Here is a 24,163-nt window from a genome sequence, read left to right as displayed (position 1 = left end):
GCAGTGTACCGTATCTCACTGTATTATTTTTGTTTATGTTTTCATCCAGTAAAGCCAAATAAGATTTAGTCTGATTATTTGTGTGACTAAAAGCAGCGTGTGCTCGTTGGAATCCGCTCCTGTAGTTGGGATTAATCAAAGCAGAAGACTCAACATAAATAATGGGTAATTTCCCAGCTGACAGAATGTATGCGTATGTGCTTGGACTCCGAAAGAGATCTGAGAAGGAAGTGTTATGTGACACTGTGACCCATGGCCTCTCCCCCTTTGCCCTGAACTGAGGCTTGAGCTCGGTAACAGGTGTGACCTGGAGGTTAGGGGCGTAAGAAGGAGTTTCCAGTTGTTAGACAGTTGCATTTAAACCAGATTCAAATCCTATTACTGCACTTTTTAATATAGATTTATTTTTATCGTGCGCTAAATATTTTGGCCTTTTCTCTGACTGACAAATTTATGACCGAAACCATGAAATGCAGTTTGCAGATCACTGGAGTGTCCCGTTTATATTCCTTTTTCTGATATCTTAGTGAAGCTGGGGGCAGTGGGCTGTAGTGGGATGTATCAAATATTCTCACAGCGCTTTTCACCTTGGTCTCTCTGGCCTCTCTATAGCAAAATCGTCATTTCATGCACAGTGAATCTTACAAAAGTAACCACACACAGTAGTTAAAAATGAGCTTTATTTACAGGAAAGCATCGGTAATATTAAATAAATATTAGTAATTAATCTCGTAAGCTTATTTTACAAATGGTCATGTTTTTTGTCAACAAAAGACAAAAGCTACAGGTAGATTCAGTAAAACTAGTTTGTCAGTGGATAAAATGGCAGCAATGCTTCCATCTCCTTTTATCACATTTAACGAACAGCTCATACCTGTATGGAGTGAAGCAAAACTTTACGTATGTCAAGTTTTCTGTCATTTGATTCAAATTTCAGCCCTTCCTAAGCAACAGGTTTGTAAAAAAATGTCATTTTTTGTGTCCAAGTATTAGTTTTGTTTCTCCAAGTTCAGGACTTCAAGTGCACAAAGTTCAATCCCACTGCATTATTTCCAAATGTCACACTCTTTGTGCTCATGTTGTCGTCCCCAAAACACACACAGGTTTTAGAAGGTCAGCGGAGACCGATAAAGTGCAGTTTGGGCTGGGAGCCATCTCCAAAGCATCAGCTCCGCCTGTAATCATGGTAGAACAGGTGCCTAGTTGTGTTTTGTTTTAGGACCTGATATAATGTGTGTTGGCAGCTTCGGGTCGTGGCTTATACCAAGCACATTTTACAGCTATCAGGGAATAACATTGCACCTACAAAAAGTCACTGTAATGTCATCTGAGTCATGCAGGTGGGTAGATGTCAGAACACATTAAAGCAGTCCACTGGACTAGAAGGAGTCCAGTGGACTGCAAAAACATCCTGTGGATTCGTATGACTGACAAAACATATTTATGTATATTCCTTCATCAAGCACTTTTTCTTTAAGCAACACTTCGATCTTGTGTCAGGCCGTGAGGCAGCGTCTCCTGTCTAAGAATTTGATCTGTGCGATTGAATTTCTCGGTTTGTGAGTGGGCACGCTCATACCCTAGTTGTGCTTAATGACAAACATGGAATACAGGCTCTTATAAATCTGGCAAATATTTGCTCCTATACCATGCATGTTCCAAGGAACCAGCTAAATGTGATTTAGTCAGTAGTCAAACAATCATTTAGAAGCTTTTTGTGTGTCTAATCCTAACTGTGTTTGCTTGTTGTTTGTGTTGCCATTCCATTTATTCATTGTTAAATATTCCTGCTTAACCTTTAAAGGCATGTTGACTTTGTAAACATCAGTGATTATGGGAGAAACTGTAGGCTACAGCTTGGTGGATAAGTAGTAAGCTGGGTGCTCACCTTAAAAATGTAAGTCTAATGAGCTATTACCTGAGTTGAAGTTGTTATTTAGCAGCAGTGCATGAGAATCTATAAATAAATATATGGGCTACTTTATTCAGCTAACTAATGCATGACAGGTGCTTAAGTTTGTTCCAGTTTTTCTAGTTAGCCTCTGTGCCACGGTTGTTTTGCTATGCATACAAATGAGGAGCAGGGCCATGGGTTATGACTCTAATGACTTTACTGTGTCTAAGAGCAGACAAACTTTGTCCTTTCACCAAAGCGTGTAATTTAGAAGTATGTCTCCTACTCACAGGCCAGGCAGAGTTCAGCTATTCAGCGTGTCGCAAACTGACTTAATGGGCTAAAGCCGTTGAACGCTGTGAATTAATGATGTCAGATATTCTCCTTGCGAACTCGGCGGTGGGTGGAGGGACAGACTCCTAACAGCGTCGTCATCCTGTGGGGTCCATAAAACAAAAAGGCCAAACCAGGACCCTGACGTAAGGCCCTTTTTATTGTTGATGTCTTCCAGACCTCTCACCTGTCCCTGCGCTTGTAAAAAGAGCCGCCATGCCTTGTTAATGTCTGCTTAATAGCTGATTGATGTGAGTCAAGTCAGAGATTACATTAGCTGTTGCTTTTGGTCAGTGGAAAGCCTCGGGGAAGATAACACGGCAGCATGGAGCACGAGCGCTACACCAGTTTTCACATCGAATGACCAGAAGTTGAACTTCTGATTCAAGCTGCCCCCAGGATTTCACGCTGGCTTGGAGACCATCCTCGAGACTCACCCCGACGCTCATTCTGCCTGAATATTTCTGATGCGAATATAGTGCGTTTTTTAGCCAAAGACAAAGTCGGCGCGCTCATTTTACTGAGACGTCTCATGCAGTATTAAATACCAGAGCCTTGACAAATTTGCGTTGCTTGTGTTTGACTGTTCACGCACTGTGCGTGCACTCTGCCCCCAAGTAGACTCTCTGACCCTGAAACCAAAAGCTGCATCCGAAGGGTCTTTTCCAGCTGCATTGCATTCCGAGCTCGATACGTTCTGTTATTTCTCAGGCTCCCGCTAACTAACAGGGCAGCAGACTGAATAATAAGTGATGTTGTGGCTGTAGCCTTTAACAGGCTTTAGGTTTCCCAAGGGCATTTTGCTTTTAACGGCACTAAAGAGTGAGGCAATGGGGGGGCTCGACTGGCTTTTTATAAATATGTCTGCTACAGAGCGTAACATGCAGAGAGATTTGCTTTTGAGTTTAGGTGACATTAACAAGTTGTGTCAATCAGACATTTTCGTAGACATCGTAGACATCGTTAGTCTCATGATCCCTGAGAGATTACTGACCACTCTGATAAACACTAAACTGCATGTATCCATACAAAACATTCATTATGCTCAGTGGCTCTAAAGAGTTGTAGCAGGGCTAATTGTTACTAATAAGTTTGTAACAATTAGTCTGTCCAGGCAGTTTGTTTGCCTCTGTCTGATAATACAATTAGTCACTGGCGAGGTTGAACTAATGAAAGCTCCTTTGAATGCCCTTGTACACTTTGTTCAGGACATACTCTTTCAGCAAAAAGTACTTGCATCAACAACACGTATGCTAAGTGTCATGTTTCCCTTTAATAGGTCAGTTTGAAGTTACATCGTTGTGGGGCGGGGGCTGAAGCAGCTTTTCTGTAGACTGAAACTGGGAAGACGAATGGACTGGTGACAAAAATCCACCGGTCCAGTACATCAGTTCATTAATCTGATCACCAGAACACCCTATAATTACACAGTCACCTCACCCTGGGTTCTAAATCGTATTCTTCCACATTTAAACTAGTTGCCGGTTATTGTTACATGGAGTTTGCCCGCAGTCAAAAAGTGTGTCAAAGTGGTTGCCATCTTGTATTATGTTATGGTCATTGTATAAAGAGGAAACGGCGATAAATTCTCAAACTTGTAAAAATGTCAGTGGAAGAAGGCCAAAGAAAGTTTCACTTTACAGTTGTGGGACAGGAGTCATTATGTTGTTGTTTATTGGGTTCATTTGGCAGTGTGTGATAGATGGGTAGGATGTTGTTAGGATTAGGATTAGCCTGGTAGATAAGCTGGTCAAAAGTTGCTATAGTCATTTCCAGTAAATGAAACAACACTTCCATGTTGAGAACTATGTAGGTACTTACTCAGTGTACTACATGTTTGTATCTAAAATGAGAAACTCGGTCCCGTTATCCTAATATTTTCATGCACTGGCAGACAACAAGGCAATCACAATGTAGCTTTTTTCTTTTTTCCATTTCTGACATTTTAAAAAAACTGACTTTTCAAGATCATCTATTCTTCCTTTGTCACCGTGACATTGGGGAAAAGTGTCTAAATACATGTAAAATCTGAGTACAAAATCTCCTTTGGACTTTGGAAATCCTACCTCTTAAAACCTCATCACGAGAACAAACACAGCTCTCAGCCTGAGGCAGGAATAGAAGATGGCCAAAAAAGAGCTAACAATATGCGGTGTGAGATCAAAATCCCCCAGATGAATCCAGTCTCCGGTTTCATTTAGGAGCATGCTGCCTTCAGGCACCGTCCCACACTTCTGCATTTCTGGTGATTAAATCTGGGTGTGGGTGGACATTAGGGCCGGGAATTCTGGGCAATCTTAACGATTCGATTACGATTCTTGGAGTCACGATTCAATTCAGACATCATTTTGAATTCATAGTGGATCTTCCTTGACTAAATTGAAAGAAAGAGGGCCTCTAAATATTTTGGCTGCGTGCTCCATTCACTATGTGCCAAACCGACTCCTCTCCTTATCTTACTAAGCTGCAAATTAACCGTAACAGTTAAGGGGACTGCTTTTGATGTGTCATATTGCAATTTGTTCCTAATTTAGATTATTTTTGGAATTTAAATCATCTTCCTGTTTTAGAAGAGAGTAATTTAACTTCTAGCATTGTGCTGCAGTAAAAGTTGTTGCCTTGCAAAACCATCATCGGCTCATTGAAATTACAATTTACACAATTTGTTATGTTGTATATCCACATGAGATGAAAAAGTAAAGTATGCAGTTTGTGCTGCACTGTGCCCTCTCTGCAGAGCTCCACCTTTCTCCTTTGGTCAGCATAACATTAGTAAGTAATATATCATAAAAATCCATTCTTGGCCTTTTTGAATTGATTCAAAAGAAGATAAAGGCGGTAATTCTTAAACCTCTTTTTTTTTCTTCCACGCAAACATAATGGGGAAGAGCAAATAACCATTAATTAATTACACATACAGTACATAACATGTACTTTTGACATGACAAAGAGAGCGACATGCAGTCATGTGCTTGTGAGCGCACACCTGCACGAACATCTGCAAAATATCCCAGCGCATCGTCAGTGTTTCTCAGCTTTGCTTTTGATCTAGGAGAGCGTTGGCATCAGTCCGGCCTTGTGACTGCGGCTCTCGGGGATTTTCTCTGACAGATTCTGACTTTTACACGGGACAAATGTTCCCGGACGGAGAAGCAGAAACTCTCCTCACGAGGCCTGCCGAGAGACAACACGCATCTCTCTCCGTTTCTATCCTTGCGCCCCACATTTTTCTGTCTTTGAAAGTGTTACACGATCTCTAATTTTAACTGCCTTGATGCTGAACTCCATATAAGGAAGGCTAATCGCCTCTTGCAGGATCAATCTGTGGTGATGTATCTGCACAAGTATTTGTTTGTGTTAGGACAAAGCCTCCCTGAGTGGCTGTAGCTACAGTGATGCCAAAACAATTCTGGCCAACTGAAATGTGTTGAGAGCACTCTTGGCTAAGTTTTAACCTCGCTAACTCTCCTGGACTCACCCTGCATCTTAAAATAACTTGCTGCGTGTTGTGCTGAAATCTCTCAGACATACCTTGCTGCTGTTGGACTTGTTTACCATAGCGGTGAACATGAGCTGTGCCTGCTGTTGGACATTACAAGGCTGAATAAGGGCTACTTACTTACGTGCCTCAGGACTATTGTCCACATTAAATGGATGAACCAGTTCTCTGGATGAGGTAGGATTTTGGAGCGTGTAGGTTCGCTAGGTGTCAGAGAGGCTGTAGGTTACGTGACTTCCTGCAGAAATGTCTTTGATTTTGCAGAACTTTCTTAATGCATGAAGGTACTCTTTAAACTCTAGTCTCATAAATTACTAATGAGACGGGTGGATGCAGTGGGTGCGGTGCCTCGCTGCAAATCCGCACTTAATAATGACTCTTCCTGACATTGCACAAACAATTAAAAAAACAAGTTCTCCACTGTTCTGGATCCTTAACTAGGTCACCATGACTCACTTATTTCCATTCAAATGTGAGTTTTTTATTTTTTCTTACAGTAAGACCTCTTGTCTTTTTTCTAATCTAGTCCTAATTCAGTGATGAACAAGGACAATTGCAATACTTATGTAGCTTTAGTTACTTTGCTTTCAGCCAATTTGAACAATGAGGGACATTGTATTAGTTTAACTGTCTGTATAACAAGTTTATTGTGGCAGTTCAGTGTGGCCATCTAGTATCTAATCACAGTTTTTGTACCATGTGATGCAATTTAAGCCACAAACCTTAGGGCAACCAATGAACCAATTTGTTCATTATATACAGAATAATACATAGATCAAGCCTAACATCCAAATTAGTATTCCTAATATTGTGTGGGTCTCCTTTGTGCCTCCAAAACAGTCGTGACTCATCAGAGAGTGGACAGGGTCCTTTTGAGGGTGTCCTGAGGTGTCTGGTAACAGAATGTTGTTATTGGGGTTCGATGGGTTGAGGGGAGGGGCCTCTTTAAATCATCCCACTGATACTTCAGTTTGGAGGCCAGGTCAACAACTTGTGCTGTTTTTCATGTTTTTTGAGTTGTTCCTAAACCGTCTGTGTGTGTTTGTGCCTGTGTCAGGCTGCATCCTGCTGTCATGGCTGTGGGGTGGGGGTGCCTGGTCTGGTTTAGGTGGGTGATAAATGTCTTAGTAACCTCCACTCAAATTCCAGGTGCAAAAGTTTCCCAGCGGAACATTAAATTGACACAAGATGGTCAATGTTATTTACCTTTCCTGTCTCTGGTCATAATGTTGCGGCTGATCGGCATATACTGAAGTGTTGGAAACCCCTTGTTAAGGTTCTTATTGTCAGAAACTGTGTTGATGTTTTCAGTGTTATGAAAATTGTATTCACTGTTGCATTAATCTGAAGTTACTAGTTCTGGTGGTTCCTGTCTGTTGTTATGTCTCACTCCCGGCAGATGGATGTCTTGTACTTGATTAGGCTCTGTAAAGTTTTCCCACACTATTCACTTTGTGGTGTACAATAACACATTCTCTCTTCCCTAAATACTGTCTTCATTGTTGACAATCTCCATGAGAAGCATGAAGCACCAAAAAACGGAAACATTTTTCACCCATTTCACAGTGTCCATAGTCCCTTAATGTAAAGGCCTATTCAACAGGCCAAACAGTCTATGTTTCCAATGTTTGGCCCTCCATGGGCTTTTACTCACTACTTTTTAGCTCTAGTCAGACCCTCGCAGATTCAGCATGTTGAATCGGCGGTGTACCAAGTTGGTGAGTGACAACTCTCTGATTGGCTGTTAAGATCAGAGAACCACTGCATGAGAAGAAAACTGCAAGTAAACCAAACAAGTTAAAAGGGCACACGCAGATGTCTTTTCTGGGTTCACGTCTTTGATCTAAACTGAACGTTCAAAAACACAAATATTTTAACAATTACTTCATTTCGAACAAATAAACTGTTGACCTACTGCATGACGAACTCATACAATACTTTGTAGCCTCCCATTTGTTCCCAAGTGCAACTTTCTGGTGACCCTTAAAAGTGACCTGATTTCAGATCTTAAACATTAACTATGGTGTTAAATTCAGCTCTATAAGGACAATTTGTTGACAACAGAGTCACATAAAGCATCACAGTATACACAGTTGACATATTAATGGACACATTTAGTTGGAACTAATGCCGTCTAATACAACAATCCTGCGATATGGTATGTTCATGAAGGTCATAGTGCTGTTTTTTTGCGAGTGGTGTTAATTTTAGATGTGGGAGTTTGTGGTGCAGTTAAATTATATTGCATTGTACTCACTAGGCTATTATTTTGCCCAGCCCATTTGTATTAATGAGAGTAGGCTAAGCAGAATGACCTCTCTGTCTGTATAATAATTCCAATTGAATAACATTTAAAGCATCGCAGGACTCTGTGGGTTAAATATCATGCAATAATTAGAGAAACTTTGGGCATGAAAGCTAGAAATAAAACTAAGAAAACAGTTTCCAAAGTTGAGTTTGAAAGACTTGAAGGCCATTTCAGTCTTCCCTGTTCTCACGTGTGTCACTCTGCTTCTAACCTCTTAATTACTTCTAATAATTTTTATATATATAATATCGAATTTTCAAAACAACCCTTGAAACCCTTCACAACTTAGTTGCTGTCTTGCAAAACTATCAGTTTTAGACTTGAAGCTTTCAAACTGTGCTTTGAAACATCTTTCCCACTTTTGAGTTATAGAATGAACATTAATCCAAGAGGAATGCTGTATGTGACTGCATTAGATTTGGCCTAGTGTGCCGAATAAAATGGCAACAGACTAAAGCTGGGCTCAGACTGCAGGAGTTTTTAAACCCTGCCTGATTTTGGAATCAGGTTGCAACACAAGTCAGTTCAGGAAAGAATAATATATTCTCTCTCTCTCTCTCTCTCTCTCTCTCTCTCTCTATATATATATATGTATATATATATATATATATATATATATATATATATATATATATATGTATATATATATTATATATATATATATATATATATATATATATATATATCTCAAATGTGCACATGCTACAGGACTTAAAATAATGGTGAAACACACACTGTGTGCTTTTGTTGTGTTTTGTTGTGTTGTTGTTTAAATTGCTTCGCTATGTCTGGGAGCATTTAATGCACCACCCCATGTGATTTCACAGGAAGCGGATATAAACAAAACACTACGTGGTGCAAGAACTTTCTGCTTTGCTCTACTGATACACACTCCAGGCTGGTGGGCGGCAGTGCTGCACCTGCAAACTGAACCTGCAAGCTTCACTAGAGGAAGAAGCTTATTGTAGAGAAACTTAATGTAAACAACGGCTAAATGACTGTGCTGGAGAAAATGGGGAGTCAATTTTAATATCTAATGTGTCCAGTAGCAGGCTAGCTAAGGTTAGCTAAGGTTAGCTACACCATGGTGCATCATATCCTTAGAGACTCAGTTGTCTGACTTGTTATTGCAAGAGCAGGACAGTCCCGATTGTAAATCCATAAAATCAAACGACTTTAATTTTAATTAGGACAATGACCAAGGTTTTTTAGAGTGGATTTATAAACACCTCACGCTACCAATTAATCAGGCCAGAACGTTTGTACTGGTCGAGACCCACACTGGATTTCTTTGGGAGAGTTGAATTCGGGGATAAATCTGCCCAAACTCCTGTAGCCTCAGTCCGGTTTTAGTGTAATTCCAGTGGGAGGTCAATTGCAATAGTAAATAATTGCTCACTTACAAATCTGATATGTTTCCATTTTTAAATTAGTGTCAGTCTCAGTGATAGAGCTGTGCCTTCCCACAGAATACTAACCTGTCCTTGGGTTCTCTAACAGTGAGAAGATACAAAACATCTGGAGTGAATAGAATTTAAAGCAACTCACAAGCTGCAGCGGGGACAATCACATCTTATAGCACGTTGCCCTTGGCATTCCAAGGTGGTTAAGACATTATGTGTCGTTCCTATTGAAAATGCCCCCGAGCATTCAGCACCTCACCGCTTGTAAACAAACATCCTCAGATTGACCTTCCCTGACACAGCAGCACTCCTTTTCCACAAATAATCCTGTTGGCGCTGCTCAAATTAAATTTGCAGACTCACCCCATTTTCTTGTCACCCAGCTGAGCGAGACCACATCTCAAATTACCTGTTTAACACACAGGCCCTCCTTTCACTCCGTGCGACACACACGCTGTGATCTCATTAGCAATAATAGTGCCGTGCTTGTTGTTCGGTGCGGTGACACGATCTGGATCACATGAAGATCGAAATGGCAAGAAAACAAACACTCCCATTCCTCCAGACCCTGGCCCGCACCCTGGCCCATACCACAGCTATATCAGTGTTGGCAGGCTCACGGGGGCTCCGGGCTAAATGTCCGTCAGAGGTTAGACGAGTGTGACGTGTCCGTCTGAGAATGGTGTGAAAGCAGAGCACGTAGCATTTTCAGGAAAGAAGGAATGGTAGTCCTTGTGTAGATCTAAGGAGCACATTTGTGGAGTTTGTGCTTGACTACTTCCTTGTGTGACTTGAGCGTGTGACAGCAGGTGGGTGTCCTGCCCAGATATTGGCATTCAGCCACTAGATTTGAGCCATGGAAGGAAGAAGAAGAAGAGGAGGAGTTAGGAGGGGCTGTGATCCAGAGGACTGTTGACTGACAGGCACAGAGGCTGGTGCACAAGCTAGCCAATGAGCACGAGGCTGGCAAAGAAGACGCAGCACAACCGGCTCCATTATTTGGACTATTTAATATGTGGGACAGCTGGGGATGAGAGATATGTGCTAAAAAAAATTATCCTGATAAATTTTAACGTTGTGGCGATAATGCTAGAAATAAAAAAACGTGATAAAAAATATTATAATTCCAATCCCTGTTTTTATTTTTTGTGCTAAAATCAGGGACATTTTCTGGGACAACTTTAGCTGGGGGAGAGGTCGTCCAAGACGGGGACTGTGCCCAGAAATCGGGGACGTCTGGTCACCCTCATTTACTGGAGGACTAGCTGGATCTCGTCGTACTCCGGCTTGTACTTCAGGTGGTGAAATAAATTTGTGTTGCTGTCCTTAGCCATTGTCTTTTTTTGCAAACCTTGCACATGGGACAGGTTTGCTCTACATCCACCTTATGATATCCAACCAGTTCCATGTTATTGATGAGGAGCCTCTTTTAGGCACAGGTGAGCTACAGCTGTGAAGACGATCAGTACGTCGCAGGTGCCTGTGTCATCACCTTGCGTTTATCACATTGATCGCCATGTGGCAAATTGTTATCGTGGGGATAGTTTTTGGCAGTATATCATGTAGATAAGTTGTCGCCTATTCCAAGGGACAGCATATTATAAGATGTGTGTGAAGATAGGACCTTCAGACATAAGGGGTGGACTCTCCTCAGATCTCTCCTGTTTTAATCTACATTAATTCCAGATGAAATGTTCAAAGTGCTTGTTTTCTTTGCAGAAGTTGAAATAAGCTATTAATATAGAACATACACACACTCTGGCGTGCGTATTCCTCCCTTGTGCCAGCTCATCGTTTTCCCAGAGGTCGAGTATTAGAGTAACAGCTGCAATGGCGCGTGATGGGGACGCTGAAGACATCACAGGAAACCCTTTCTCTGTTTCATTGTTTTCTTTTCTTTTTTTCTTTTTTAGCAACAGGACAAGCTAAGTGTCTCCTTTGAGGTGAGGAGAGCGCTCAAGAGGACTATACACCCTCAGCCTATGTAATCATTTCAGCCTAATGTGCCATTGAAAATGGGAAATGGGCTCAGTTGTCGGGAAGAGAGTGATCTAAGAGGTTATAGAGTAAAGAGATGTCACTTCCTTGTTTCTTGTTCAGGCTCATTGTGAAACTTTCCTGCTTGTTTATACTTATCAAGACAAATGTTTGAGGTTCAGATTTGTCGCTCTCATCAGTTTCTGTTACCCCATGTTTTTTAGCCTACCGATTTTCTGAATCGATGACATTCTGATTTACAAGACCACTATGCGATTTGATTCAATTCAGCGTTGATTCATTGAGATATTTCAGTTTACAAGAAATTTGCTTAGTTATGAAAGATTGTTGTAATTGGTTTTTGAGATTTGTGATATTTCACCATCATTTTACCTCTAGTTGGCATGTCTTACATATCACGTGGTCATACTTCTTACATACAGTCTGTCACTGTGAGACTGCTTTTGTATGACATGTCTTGCTGCAGTGACAATTCTAATCATGGGCTAAAAAAGTCTAAGTATTTTATGAGTTGATTAATTTTTTTTTTCAAACCTTGTCTGTCAACCTGCCTGTCTTACACTAAGTGATAGATTGATAGATTTTGGTCTATAGAATTATTTGTTTAAATAATTATTATTTCTTCAAAACCTGCGTGTTAACTTACTGTATACTAGGGATGTCCCAATACACACCTTTTAATATTATCGCCCAAGCCAAGTCTTGATCTGAATAAACTAAATGTCCTCCCCTTGACTTTTGTAAAGGCTTTTCATATCTTTGTATTCTCCTATGCACTGTGCAACTGTATTAACTACAATAAACAGCACTGTCAAAGCTAATGTAGCAACGAGAGGGAAGCTCGCACCTTAGTTCTAGAAAACCTGTGCTCCATAAAGGGCCCGGTCTAAGGCTGCAACCATCTCTCATCAGCGTAAAGTGTTTTCTGTTGTTTCAGTGCAGCCTTTGCTTAAGTATACCGGGCGTATTCCATTTATTTAGGTTGCGAATCAAGTTGATGGTGCTGAATGACGATTTACAAATTTCTGTCTGCCTGACTTCATCTTTCAGTGTAAAGTACTTCTACACATCAGACATGTTTAGTTACGTGATCTGAGTTCTTCTTCTTCTTCCTATCGACAGATTTGACCTTAGGCAGCGAAGAGGAATAAGATGTTTTGGTGCTGCAGGGAAAGGGCTTTACTTGATGGCAGGCCTAAAATAAATAACTACAAAAGACTGGGATTGGCGGAAGCCCGATTCCTATCGTGTGAAGATCGGTATCGGTACCGGTCCGATACCAATCTCACGATAGTGATGGGGGCATCCCTACTTTGTATTGATGCGAGTACGCTCCAGTAAGGTCAATTGTGCATGAAGGGAAAAGATATCAGAAAGTATTTCCCTTCTACCCAATAGCCTTCATTCTCCAACATTCTCCTTTTAATAGAAACCCAACTCAGCTCGTTAAGTAAGACATGTTCATTTACTTTCACTGTATAAGCAGGAATTAGGCTGAGTGTGGAAGGAGCGTGACAGACAGGAGAACATGTGTATTCATCTAACCCTCATCGTGAAGAACTTTAATTAAACAGATTAGTCATAGTTCACAGCTTCAAGGGACATAAAGACTAATAACAGGCAGAGCAAAGCTATCAAGGATAGAATGAGGTCAGCACATGTACTGTAAGTCTCAGGCTGTGAATATGTAGTGTGTGTGTTGTATTACCAAAACCTTTTTAGTTGCACAGTCAGTGTTTATTGTCGCCCTACATGAGGAACCGCCGTACTGCATATACATACAAAGGGATCACACTCATCTGCAAAAACATAACTAATAGTAACAGAATCTAGTGGATTCAATTTAAAATCTAAATATTACTGGTAGGATGTTTTCATTGAATAAAACAAGGGATTTTAACCAGCGTGAGTGATACATGAAAGAGTAACATACTTGAGTGTTTAATCGCTCAGCAGTGGGCCGCTCTGTTTGGACTAGACATTCCTTTGCAGTGCACATTTCAAAGTGTCGCCGTATTCACCCGATGCTCTGTTTGATTTGCTCACTTTCACAAAGCGTTCTCGTAGTCGGCTCCAATCCCCAAGAAGCTGCTCCTTGCCACTTGGCACGATCCTTGGCATTTATAGTGATTCCATGCACTGTGCATCTGCATCTTTTTTTGTATGGAATACAAAATGCATCCACAGAGTTGTCAGGATGTTGTGAAATGGTGGCGTGTGAGTAGCTCATGTTTGAAATATGTTTTTGTAAATCCTTACGAAACTGGAGCACATTCTTTTATCAGCATGATTCCTCTCATCCCTCTGGACTGTGTTGCTTGGTCTGTTTTGCTGAAGGGAAACCAGCTGATAGGAGTTGTGTGATGCTGCGGTGCGGTTCCAACATGGCTGGAGTATTTGAAAAACCATTACTAACTCAAAATCACTTACACGGCCCTTTCACAGGCCTTTTATTTCACAAAAAATCTGATTCTGGGGTTTACTGCAAAGGTTATGAAGCTCGGTGCAACATTATGCTCTTTCGCTGCCATCGTAATGAGTGTAAAGTGAAACACGAAGCTTGCAACAAAAGAGATAATCTTCACAATTTGGTTTGCAGCCCCCTGTAGATTCAATTCAATTTCATACAAGTACACTCTGACTACAACACACTTCAGGGTAGAAATGAAGTAAAAAAAAAAAAAAAACTTGCATTTTTCCAGAAGTTAATTGGCTTCCCCACGGGTTTCCAGCTTGATCCTGAACGATGTCTTTAAGCCGCCCTACTGAGTTTAAATCTCTTTATGTTTTATCTGGCTCGCTGCAAGTGGAGACAGTTTTAATGGTCACTCTGTGTTTTTCTGTCAAAACCAGCTCTGTTTTCTTTGTACCAGCTGAAGTTTCTCGAGCTTGGTGAGTCTGCCGATCTGTAATTAGTGCCAACCATAAACAACTGGAATCCCGCTGAGCGCTGCCACGGGTGGCTGCCCTCACCACGACAATCTGGAGTTTCCCTTTTGTCCTCGGCGGTGTCAGATGTAGAGCCAGCTGCCCACCCTGGGAGCCGAACAGAGAGCCTCCAGTACGGAGCGAGGAGAAAAGAAAGTTAGTGAGTTAGAGGAACATAAATGGTGAAGATTATAAATACCACTGAAGGAAGAAATAGGAAACACATCTTGTAAAGACTTGATTTTAAAAAGGGCTCTTGTTAAGTAACATGCTTCCAGGAGATGTCAGACTCCTTTTCGGTTTGAAATATATTTAGATATAATGTCTGGTGCCATCTAAATGTGATGCAAGACTTTGGCTCTTGGATCAGATCTGATGCTTTTTCTGCCCTGGCTCCAACGTGCACAGTAGTGACATCATGGTTAATGTACTACTGGATAGCTCTTCATTCCAGTCCTTTGTTTAGTAGTTTGGATTTTATGCGTTGTCTTTCTCATATATCTACTCAGTCACTTGTCAGAATCTGAAAGATGCTTTGACTCGTGACATAGTCCTTTTATCACAGAAACCGAGTGGCCTGCTGTCGCCGGTTTAAGTGGGAGTATGAGGTGGTTCAGGTTTTGAACTTAAAACTACTTTAAATGCTCATGTATTAACAGAGTATTGGTAGACTCATGCTTGGATATTATAGAGAGTAGACTTTTCCCTCTTTGTCTGAAATAGCCAACTTTCCAGACTCTTACAAAGGTCATGGTGAACTTGTCATTGTCGTCTTGGGAACAGCGTCTTGGCCTGAAGACATGCTCCATGGACCATTGCAAACAGTCAGCAGCCCCTCCTGTGGCTTCCCAGTCTACTTAGCCTGGACACACAACCAATCTCGGCTCATGCCTGAGAGGGACAAACATCTGTGCGCTTTATGGAGACAGCCGAATGTTTTTGTGAACGTGAAGGACTGCGCTGGTTCTATTCTGATGTTAATGTGATTTGTAGTCTGCAAAGTTCATTTGTGTCATGTCCAAAAAGCACTTTTTAACCGTTATATGTTTAGAAGCAGGAATAGCTGTACAGTACGTTCCCTCAAATCAGGAATACTTTACCATGGCTCGTCTCGCCTGAACTGGACTGTAGGAAGCTAGCATGTCAGTGTCTTTGAAATGTAACATGTTTCTAGCCAAGTATGATAATGTCACATGTGGTTTGGGGGCTAGTATCATGCAAAGCCTTTGATTCAGGTTCTGTTGAGCTTGGCACGTTCCCTTCCCAGAGGGATCTGTGCTTCTCGGCTTGAGTTGAAGATCAAAGGCCCATTGCACATGCATGTAGTCCAACATTCACGTCAGAACCTTTCAAATCTGACACTCTCAGCTGCGGCGTCTCGACAGGTCGGCTTAGACTTTTGGTTTTGGTTTCAGGATGATTGCTTCCCTAACTTTATGCATGATAGACATCCATCACGGCGTCGTAATGGGAGCTTGTAAATCAGGAATGCCTGTGGAGCCACTATTATATAGGCACGGCCCAAGGAGTGGGTGCACACTGCAACGGTGCTGTTGGGATGCAATAAAACATGCTGCTTCACAGTAGCAGTAGCTCAGTGCTTAGTGTTCCGCTCTGTATCTGTCCTGATTATCATTGCTTAACTGCCATAAAGAGACACATGGAGCTGTTTAGCTATCTGCCTACATAAATATACTGCCCTGCACTGCCAATTAGAGCTAGAGGAAGGAAGTGGTCAAGGCTAAATCTGGAGGTACAGGGAAGCCCAGGGGAAAACTGTCTGGCCTGACTATGCTCATATTTATTAAACCTAAAAAAAATAAATAAATAAATAAAAAATTCACGATGTGTGGAGCATTTTAGACTTTCAGTTAAACTCACTTTGGTGTCTCAGTCTCTTGGTTTCTCTTGTAAATGATCTTAACTGCCTTCCTTAGCAAGAATAAACCACTACTCTTACACTAATAATTACAATTCTCTACAGAAAAGTTGGATGAGCTTATTAACCTTTGGACTAAAATATACAGGCACATAACATTAAGCTTGTTAGATTTTGGATTTCCAAAGATGGGATAATTTCCCGTTTTTCAGTTTGACATCTTTGTTACCGTACAAATGTTGTATAAATCTGAGAAAATACTCGCTAATTGAAATGATAGTCTACATCCTGCTATACATATTTACCAAATACATGTGGGTACACACTCAAATATTGACCTGTGCACAACAGTCACACCTGCATGTGTTCTCACAGCCGGACCCCGCTCACCTCCCCCCGTCCTCCCCCCCGCTGGGAGCCAATATTAGTGTTGGATTAAACATTAAAAGCCGAGTCATGTTTAGCAAGTGGACCCTCTTGAAACAAAAAATAAAAAAGCCTACAGTGTAAACAGACTCTCCGCCTCTAAGCCCTTGGCTCTAATAGTTTAGAGGCACTAGTTGTGCTCAACACTAACAATTCCATATATAGCTTGGTTTCTTGCCTGAGCGGACTACAGTATAAGAGGGTGAAGCCAGAATGCCATGCCTGCAGGGATGAATTTAGGGCAGGGGAGTGGTTCATGTCTGATTTCTGTTGACTCATGGCTTTTAAGGACATTGGGACGCGACAGTGTTGAGGAGAATGGGTTTGGAATGGCTCGCCAGGCTGTCGGTATTATCGATGCACACTGGATTTGAGGCTGGGCGATGCGAATGTCTGTGAAGATTATTTTCGTCCCATCAATAAGGAGCTCTGTTTTTGTCAGACTTGTATATGACAAAGAAATCCTTTTATTAATTAAGAAGGAGTTGTTTTCTTGGATCTTGGATTATGGGCTCATGCAGTTTATTGTATTGATCTGTGTGCTGGATTAAGTCTTACCTCCTCCTAAATGTCAGTTCCTGGTTTCCGTGTCATCGGCCCATGTGACGATGGATGTACTTTACGCACTCCCTTACATGAAACTCAAAGGGCGGTTTTAGTTCCTCACAGCAGAATATAGCAGCCAGTTACAGACTGGTCTGCAACACAGCTCCAATTGTTGAGCTCTGTGAAGTCACTTGTCCCCCTGTTTCGAGCACGGTGGGCATAGATGGCACAGGATTTCTGGACAATTTACGACAATTTTCCACTAAGAGATTAACGTTTATTATTATAAAGGCTCTTGTCTCTTCAAAAACAAGCTGTTTTCTAGCACATATCTAGTTGCTTCACTTAGAGTTTGTACATTGTGTTCAGTCACAAATGTTGGGATGTACTCAGACATCGTCACAAACGCTATTTTGAGGAAAGAATTTAGGACCTGGTGACTTTTAGTTTCATTTGTCAAGTTCCTGATCCCATAATTAAGTTGTTATTCCTACTTTTTCTTTCTAAAGCTGCACCCAACCCTTTAAACACAGCAAATCATGTCATCTGGAATTGGTTTCCAACAGTCTGGATAGAGTTCCCAGAGATGTTGAGCCCGTGTTGGCTGCTTTGCCTTCTTTCGGAAACTCACCCCAAACCATCCAAGTTTTTTGGTTTAGGTCAGGTGATCGCATAGGCCAGGTCATCTGACGCAGCACTTTACGACCTTCTCGGTCCACCAGCCCTTAGGTAGCCTTAAGGTGTGTTTGAATCAACCTATGATGTAAAAAATAATAAATCTGAAGACAAACCTTTTCATGAGGAGGCGTGTCCAAAACGTCTGACTGCTACCGCATGTGGACTGAAAATACTCTTTATGTTGACATTGTACGGGTTTATTTGTACAACCTCTGAAGTGGTAACTCATTGGAATATGTTTCAGTGGCATTAAGTTGACATAATCTCTCTTGTCTCCTGCTTTCTTTGTCTGAAGGAAAATTAGCTGCAGCCTTAGGATGCCCAGTGGCTTCGGATGAATCAACGAGTGGAGGTGCTCACAGCCTAAGAATACCTGAAGGCGACAGGGCACCACATAGCCTAGCAGGTAAGTCAAGATTTCTGTCTCCTGTTATTGCCTACCCGGGTTGCACAATTAATCATAATAAAACTGTTGTTTCAGTCTACTTTGTCTGCGTGACAATGGTTGTCAGTTAGCTGTTAAAGCCACTGCGCTTAAAGAAGTTTATATGCTGAGGTTTTCTTTATAGAGTTTTTCCTCATTTTCAGTTTAAGTGTTTGGGCAGGGTTTGGGAACTATTACTGTTGTGGGAATGTGAAGGCTATTGAGACACGTGTAATGTTGGGATGCACAAATTGCAGCACCACAGAGTAACATAATGGCAAGATACAAGTACCTGAAGCATCCCCACAACAAGGCTGTTAAAAAAGCAGTTCACACTTGACCAAAACAAGCATCATCTTCCGACTGACTCTCCAGAGAGGGACTAGTTTTCATATGTTTTCATTTGGATACCTCTGACTTGACATAATGTTTGGAGTAGCCTTAGTTGGTTACACAAAGGGTTAGTCATGCTTGCATAGGGAGAGTGAAGGCCATATTGTGTGTCTCAGTTTCTCCTCAGGCTGATGTTTGATAGCTCTTTGTGCCTGCCCATCCATAAACCACCCTGCCTGGAACCAGCATTCTCATGCTTTGGCAAAGAGGTGCAATTATAAAGAAACCAGATTTGTCAAACTAGAACCTCGCCCTGTTAAATCAGCTCTTGTGGGTGTGTGTATATCTCAGTGTAAGTCTGTACCAAACACAGATGTATTTGATGGAAGTCTGAAGAGGACCAACATTCATCACATAGTGACAGCACACATGACCGAGGGCAAGGTCAAGAACACATCAAAGTATGCGTTTGTAGGGTTGCAAACGTGTGCTCATTATTTCCAAAGATTCGTCTTTTTCACTCAGTAGACTAATCTCACAGTTATTGTTTTGTTTTTACTTTGTGGGCAGTGAGTTAACTCACCACCTAATAAGCATAACTAAGAAACATATTTTCCACCATCGGACATATTTTACCGTGAAATCTCTGAATGAAGAAACAGTTCAAACTAATAACCAGTGCTAATCATTACAGAAGCTTAGATTTATTCAGTGAAAACCTAATTAGGAAAAGTCTTGTTTGCTCCATTGTGCCATTAATTATCAGCATAGACTGTTGAACACGGTTTAACTTCAGTGGCTTGTGCTTATTTTAATTGGAATGCACTTACTTTTGTTTTCTGCAAAGTTTGTTTACACCATATTTGAGCTCAAGATTAGTGGAAATCTATGTTGTTTTTGGCCTAGAAATGCTTTGGAAAGCGGTGTCGGTACGCTAGCCATGCACATCTGCTCTGGGTCTAATGTTTGAGCGATTCTCAATATCTGTTTGTTTTCTATAGTTTTGTTTTTTGAGAACGACATCACTTGCTGCCAATTCCAAGTATGCACCTGGCCAGCTAAAATTCAAATACCCACATGTGTCCAAGTTGGTGAACTTGGTATTGATAAGTAATAAAGTTCTGTTTCAAATATAGCAGGAGAGGAAGCAATGGTAACTCCCAGGCGTTGGCAACCAACCCACAATCGGACAAAACCCATTACAATAGTCCAAATAGTTATACTGTTGTCATTCTGAGGCCAGAAAGTGTGAGAAAGTTCTCATTTGAGGTGCTTGTAGTGGCTTTGCTGATCTTAACAGGCTGTTTAATTTTTACTAACTAACAGGTCTGTTCAGAGGTAGAGGGTTGTACATGAATGGAGGGTTAGTGGTACGCGGACTGCATGCTGTAGTGTCCTTGAGCAAGACACTGAACCCCAAGTTACTCCCAGTGCTCGGTGCAGGCGTGTGAATGTGTGGGTGCTTGTGTGAATGAATGGGTAGAAGAAATGCACTGTAAATACAAGACCATTGATCATTTAAACATTGACGACTACTCACTCAGACTTTAATTCAAGTTCTGTTCAACAGATGCAATTGATACTGTTCCCTTTAGTATATTCATCTTCTCTTTCTGGGAAATGATTTCATCCTCACTGACTTCATGACTTCATACGTGTTGGTATTTCAAAGTTGCAACTTCATATCACCTTGGAAGCAGACCAACTATTACTGGACATGTTTTGTTTTTGTTCTGCTTTTACTTTGATGACCGGGGCTGCTGTGATGTGTTGTCTCAGTAAGTCATTTTGCATGTAATGACAAGATTATTGTCACCATTCTATAATTTCATGTTCACCACGCATTTCCATTCCCATTATCTTCTTCTGTCTGACACATTTGATCTGATTTGTCGGTTGTTGTGTCTTGTAAACATCCTGTCTGCAACAATCCAGTTTCAGAAATAGATTTTCTCTATTTCAATGCTGTAAATGTTCAGCCCTTGCAATCAAATATCATGCCTCTACAAATATATCATTTGACATCATAAATATTTAAACAGATCAAATTATATTTAACCGTCAAGATGCAAATATTCATGGTATGAGGTTAATCTTTCTCAATCATTATGTGGCATGTCATGCCATGATGACCAACTTTATGAAGCGCCACAGCAAAATCTCACATTTGTTTCTGCCTACTCTTTGAAGTGGCTTGAGTTTAATTGGATTTGCCAGCTTTTAGCTGAGCCCAGACCAGTCATGCGATGCATACAGTAGGTCTGTGCTCACAGGCTCTCACCAATAAACCCCACACCCAATATATGACAGCGTCTTTGGGGAGATGATTTGCGACGCTTTTTATTTGGTATAATTTTCTTCTGAATGCTGATTCACTGATAGTGAAGTCATTAACTGGGATGAAGTATGCAGCAACCTCATTTTCCTCTGTGGAACTTCATAAGTGACTTTGTGTAGATGGTTGGTGTCCTGTAGGAAAACAGCCAAAAAACGCAGAAGTATTTATTGAGCTCAGGTAAAACACCAATCAACTGATTTTTACTCCAGCCTGCTGCTCCACTCCTACACTATTGTTTCAATCCTTCATCCCTAACAGTTTTCTGTGTACATGCAGGTACAGTAAAAACAAAAAGCTTAGCAAACAACAAATGAAAAGTCGATGCCCAACAATTCCTCATTTTGAGCTAATCTTTTGATTATTATTGAGAGACAAATACAACACTTAACCGTAACCTTTTCTTACCTTTAACAGTTTTGTCATTTTAGGCTATTAGTTCTATTTAGCACAAACTTATATTTGATATTCAAGACCATCTTGTTGGTTCACCAGGCAGATTCAACCTTGGTAACTGTAGCTGCAACATGAATGGACTTATACAGATTCATTATTTTTACGATAATTTTTGGGTTTTTTTCCACGTGCACAAAGAGTCAATACTGATTAGGAGCTCCGTTTATTGTAAGGACCTAGCGTTATTAACTTGCTTATTAAATTGCATCTAAACTATCTTCCTTATCTGTATTTTCTCATGCAATATTAGAGAACACCTCTCTCTGTGTAGCAGAATGAACAGGTACAGGATGAGCAGAGCAACAGTTAAATGAATGCTGGTTGTCGAATTGGTTGCCAAATATACTCTGATGGTTTGTGTGGGAAACACTGCAGGTCTTTTTTAATGGGCTCTGGATGCTGGTTCCAAAAAATGTCAACTCCCAAGTTGTCTACGGTTTCACAAAGGAACAGACTCTGTAGGGGTAATGTCTTTTCTTCTGGCAGCAGTTTAAACAAGGATTGTTTCATTAAAAACATTTTAAGGCTTTAAGACCGATGTGTGTTTGATTAACTGCAGATCATATGTCCAACCTGTCCTGTTTTATTTCAGTTTTTTGACTATACCCAAAGAATTCAAACTGCCCTTTCAGATACCCCTGTGTTAATGTGAAAAGGTTGGACAACAAGGACTTTATTAAAACTCAAGTGTAACTTAACCTCAAATTACTTACAGCATTAACAGCACATCTACTTGTGTGTGTCCAATAATTTGTTACTGAAGATGTATGGTAGTCTGGAAGCCAGCCCACACTTTTCCTGGACATTATGTTTTGTGAGGAAATTTAATTCGAGACTCAACTTTATTGATCCCTTTGGGTCGACTCTCTCAGGGAAATTGTATTTCCAGCAGCTATATACAAATAAAAAGAAATAAGAGAAATAAACAATGTACAATAAATGATAAACTCTTGACAGGTTAAACTACAAACATTGCACAGTGGGTGGTTGACTACCACTCCTTCCCTTCTGTCTTCTGTGGCCTATTTCCTCCTCTCCCCGAGTGAGGAGTTGTAGAGCCTGATGGTTTGAGGGATGAAGGAGTTCCTGATGGGTCTGTTAGTCCTGCACTTGGAAAGGAGCAGTCTCACTGAACAGGTTCCTCTGGTTGCTGATGACACTGTACAGAGGTTGGCTGGTATTGTACATAATCCAGCAGTTCGTCCAGTCTCCTCATTTCTGCCACCGTCACTACAGAGTCCAGCTTCGTGCCGACTACCGAGCCAGCCCGTCTGATGAGTTTATCCAGTCTGGATGTGGATTCATGCGGCGTCACCCTGTAGAGACTTGATTTTGCCCTGCGAAGATCTGGTCAGTAAAATAATTTTGGTGGCATTTATGCTGTGGTGGACCGAAGAACAACAAAGTGTCATTTTGGTGCCATTGATTTGATTTAGTTCTCTACAATTGTGTGCAGATTGTTTTCTTCTTTTCTCCGTATCGGTTGAAACATGCCTCATGACGAAATCTAAATGGAGTATAGAGCCCTTTGCCGTACATATTTGAAGTGGAAAATAAATTAGTTGGAAAGTAAGTTCATTATTTAAGGTAGTCATTGAAGATCTCTTATAATAATCTCTCATGTAACTGTATCTGCAAGAAAACTGCAAAATTGCACAGCTTATCTCTATCAGATATATGGTAGATGGTATCTGTATCAGCTTTGACGTGAAATAAAAAAGAAAAGGAGGAAATTGGTTCAGCCTTAGGTTTTACTTCAGTATTTAATGTTCTAGTTAGGTGTTTATAGCACACAAAGGCCAAGTCTAATTTATGAGTCTCTATGGAGTTCCTGAGCACTCTGGAAATTGGTGTATATTGACTGGCGCTATATGTATGTATAGATCCATTAAGATTGCACACTGTTGACTCATGGAGGCTCTTTAAGTTGCTCTGCCTATTGATTGATGCATTTCCCCACTGTGTTTGTCCTTGATAAATGGATTAGAATGGGTCCTGTGCTTTTTGCCTCTAGAGTTTAAACTTCAACTGTGTACACAAGAAGTGCCCTTGCTATCTAGTAGTTTCCACAGTAAACAATGTAAAGTTTTCCTATTAGGGTCCCATTGATAAGGCTGGAATCAGTTAAGGCATAGAATGTGTCTAACTTGTAGGGGATGTAGTGTGAAAGTAGCAAAATGTCGACTGGGTCCGTCCTTGAATCCCATCGTGTCAATGGAGACAAGGTCAGTGGAGATCAATAAATTACTAGGCTTCTGGAACGTGAATTCCCATCACACCCGTGCTCACTCTCTCTCAATCCCTGACTTTACCCCACTTAGTGGACTGTGGAAACAAGCAGCTGTTGGAGTTCCCATCAGTGTGCATTAGAGAGCAGAAATGAATTTCACAAAGGGAGTCACAGACCCCTGAAACGTCAATATGAATTGATGTATGGGTCAGCTATCTACTCCATTTCTTTTAGTCTGAACTTAAGAAACAACGGATCACCCTGAAACATATCCAATCGAGCTGTGCAATTTATTATTGCCCTATTATTTGGAAATGATGTATCTAAAAGTTTTCCAAGTCTGACAAATGCAAAATCTGTCACAAATATACAATTCATATATTACTATACCAACATTGAGGGAACCTCTTGGAAAAGTGTTTAATGAATCTCTAGATTATTTGGCCATCAGTTGCTGGTGGAACAAAGGTCAAGTGGTGTAACGGTGTCAGTG

General features: G+C 41.0%; 1 protein-coding gene across 3 annotated transcripts in view; it reads left to right on the top strand.

Moving 5' to 3' along the window:
• The window catches only part of peak1 (pseudopodium-enriched atypical kinase 1), a 97,181-nt gene that overhangs the window by 5,201 nt on the left and 67,817 nt on the right, over nt 1-24,163 (top strand). For 2 of the 3 annotated variants that reach the window (XM_047595756.1, XM_047595755.1), the window contains exon 2: nt 18,188-18,298. The gene's annotated coding sequence lies outside the window, so the exon portion shown is untranslated. Of the gene's footprint in view, nt 1-5,781; nt 5,904-18,187; nt 18,299-24,163 lie in introns of those variants that run through there. The other variant, XM_047595757.1, reaches the window with a different exon arrangement.

The sequence above is a fragment of the Mugil cephalus genome, chromosome 10, assembly GCF_022458985.1.
Source record: "Mugil cephalus isolate CIBA_MC_2020 chromosome 10, CIBA_Mcephalus_1.1, whole genome shotgun sequence".
Taxonomy (NCBI): Eukaryota; Metazoa; Chordata; class Actinopteri; order Mugiliformes; family Mugilidae; genus Mugil; species Mugil cephalus.
This window is presented reverse-complemented; position numbering and strand designations above follow the sequence as displayed.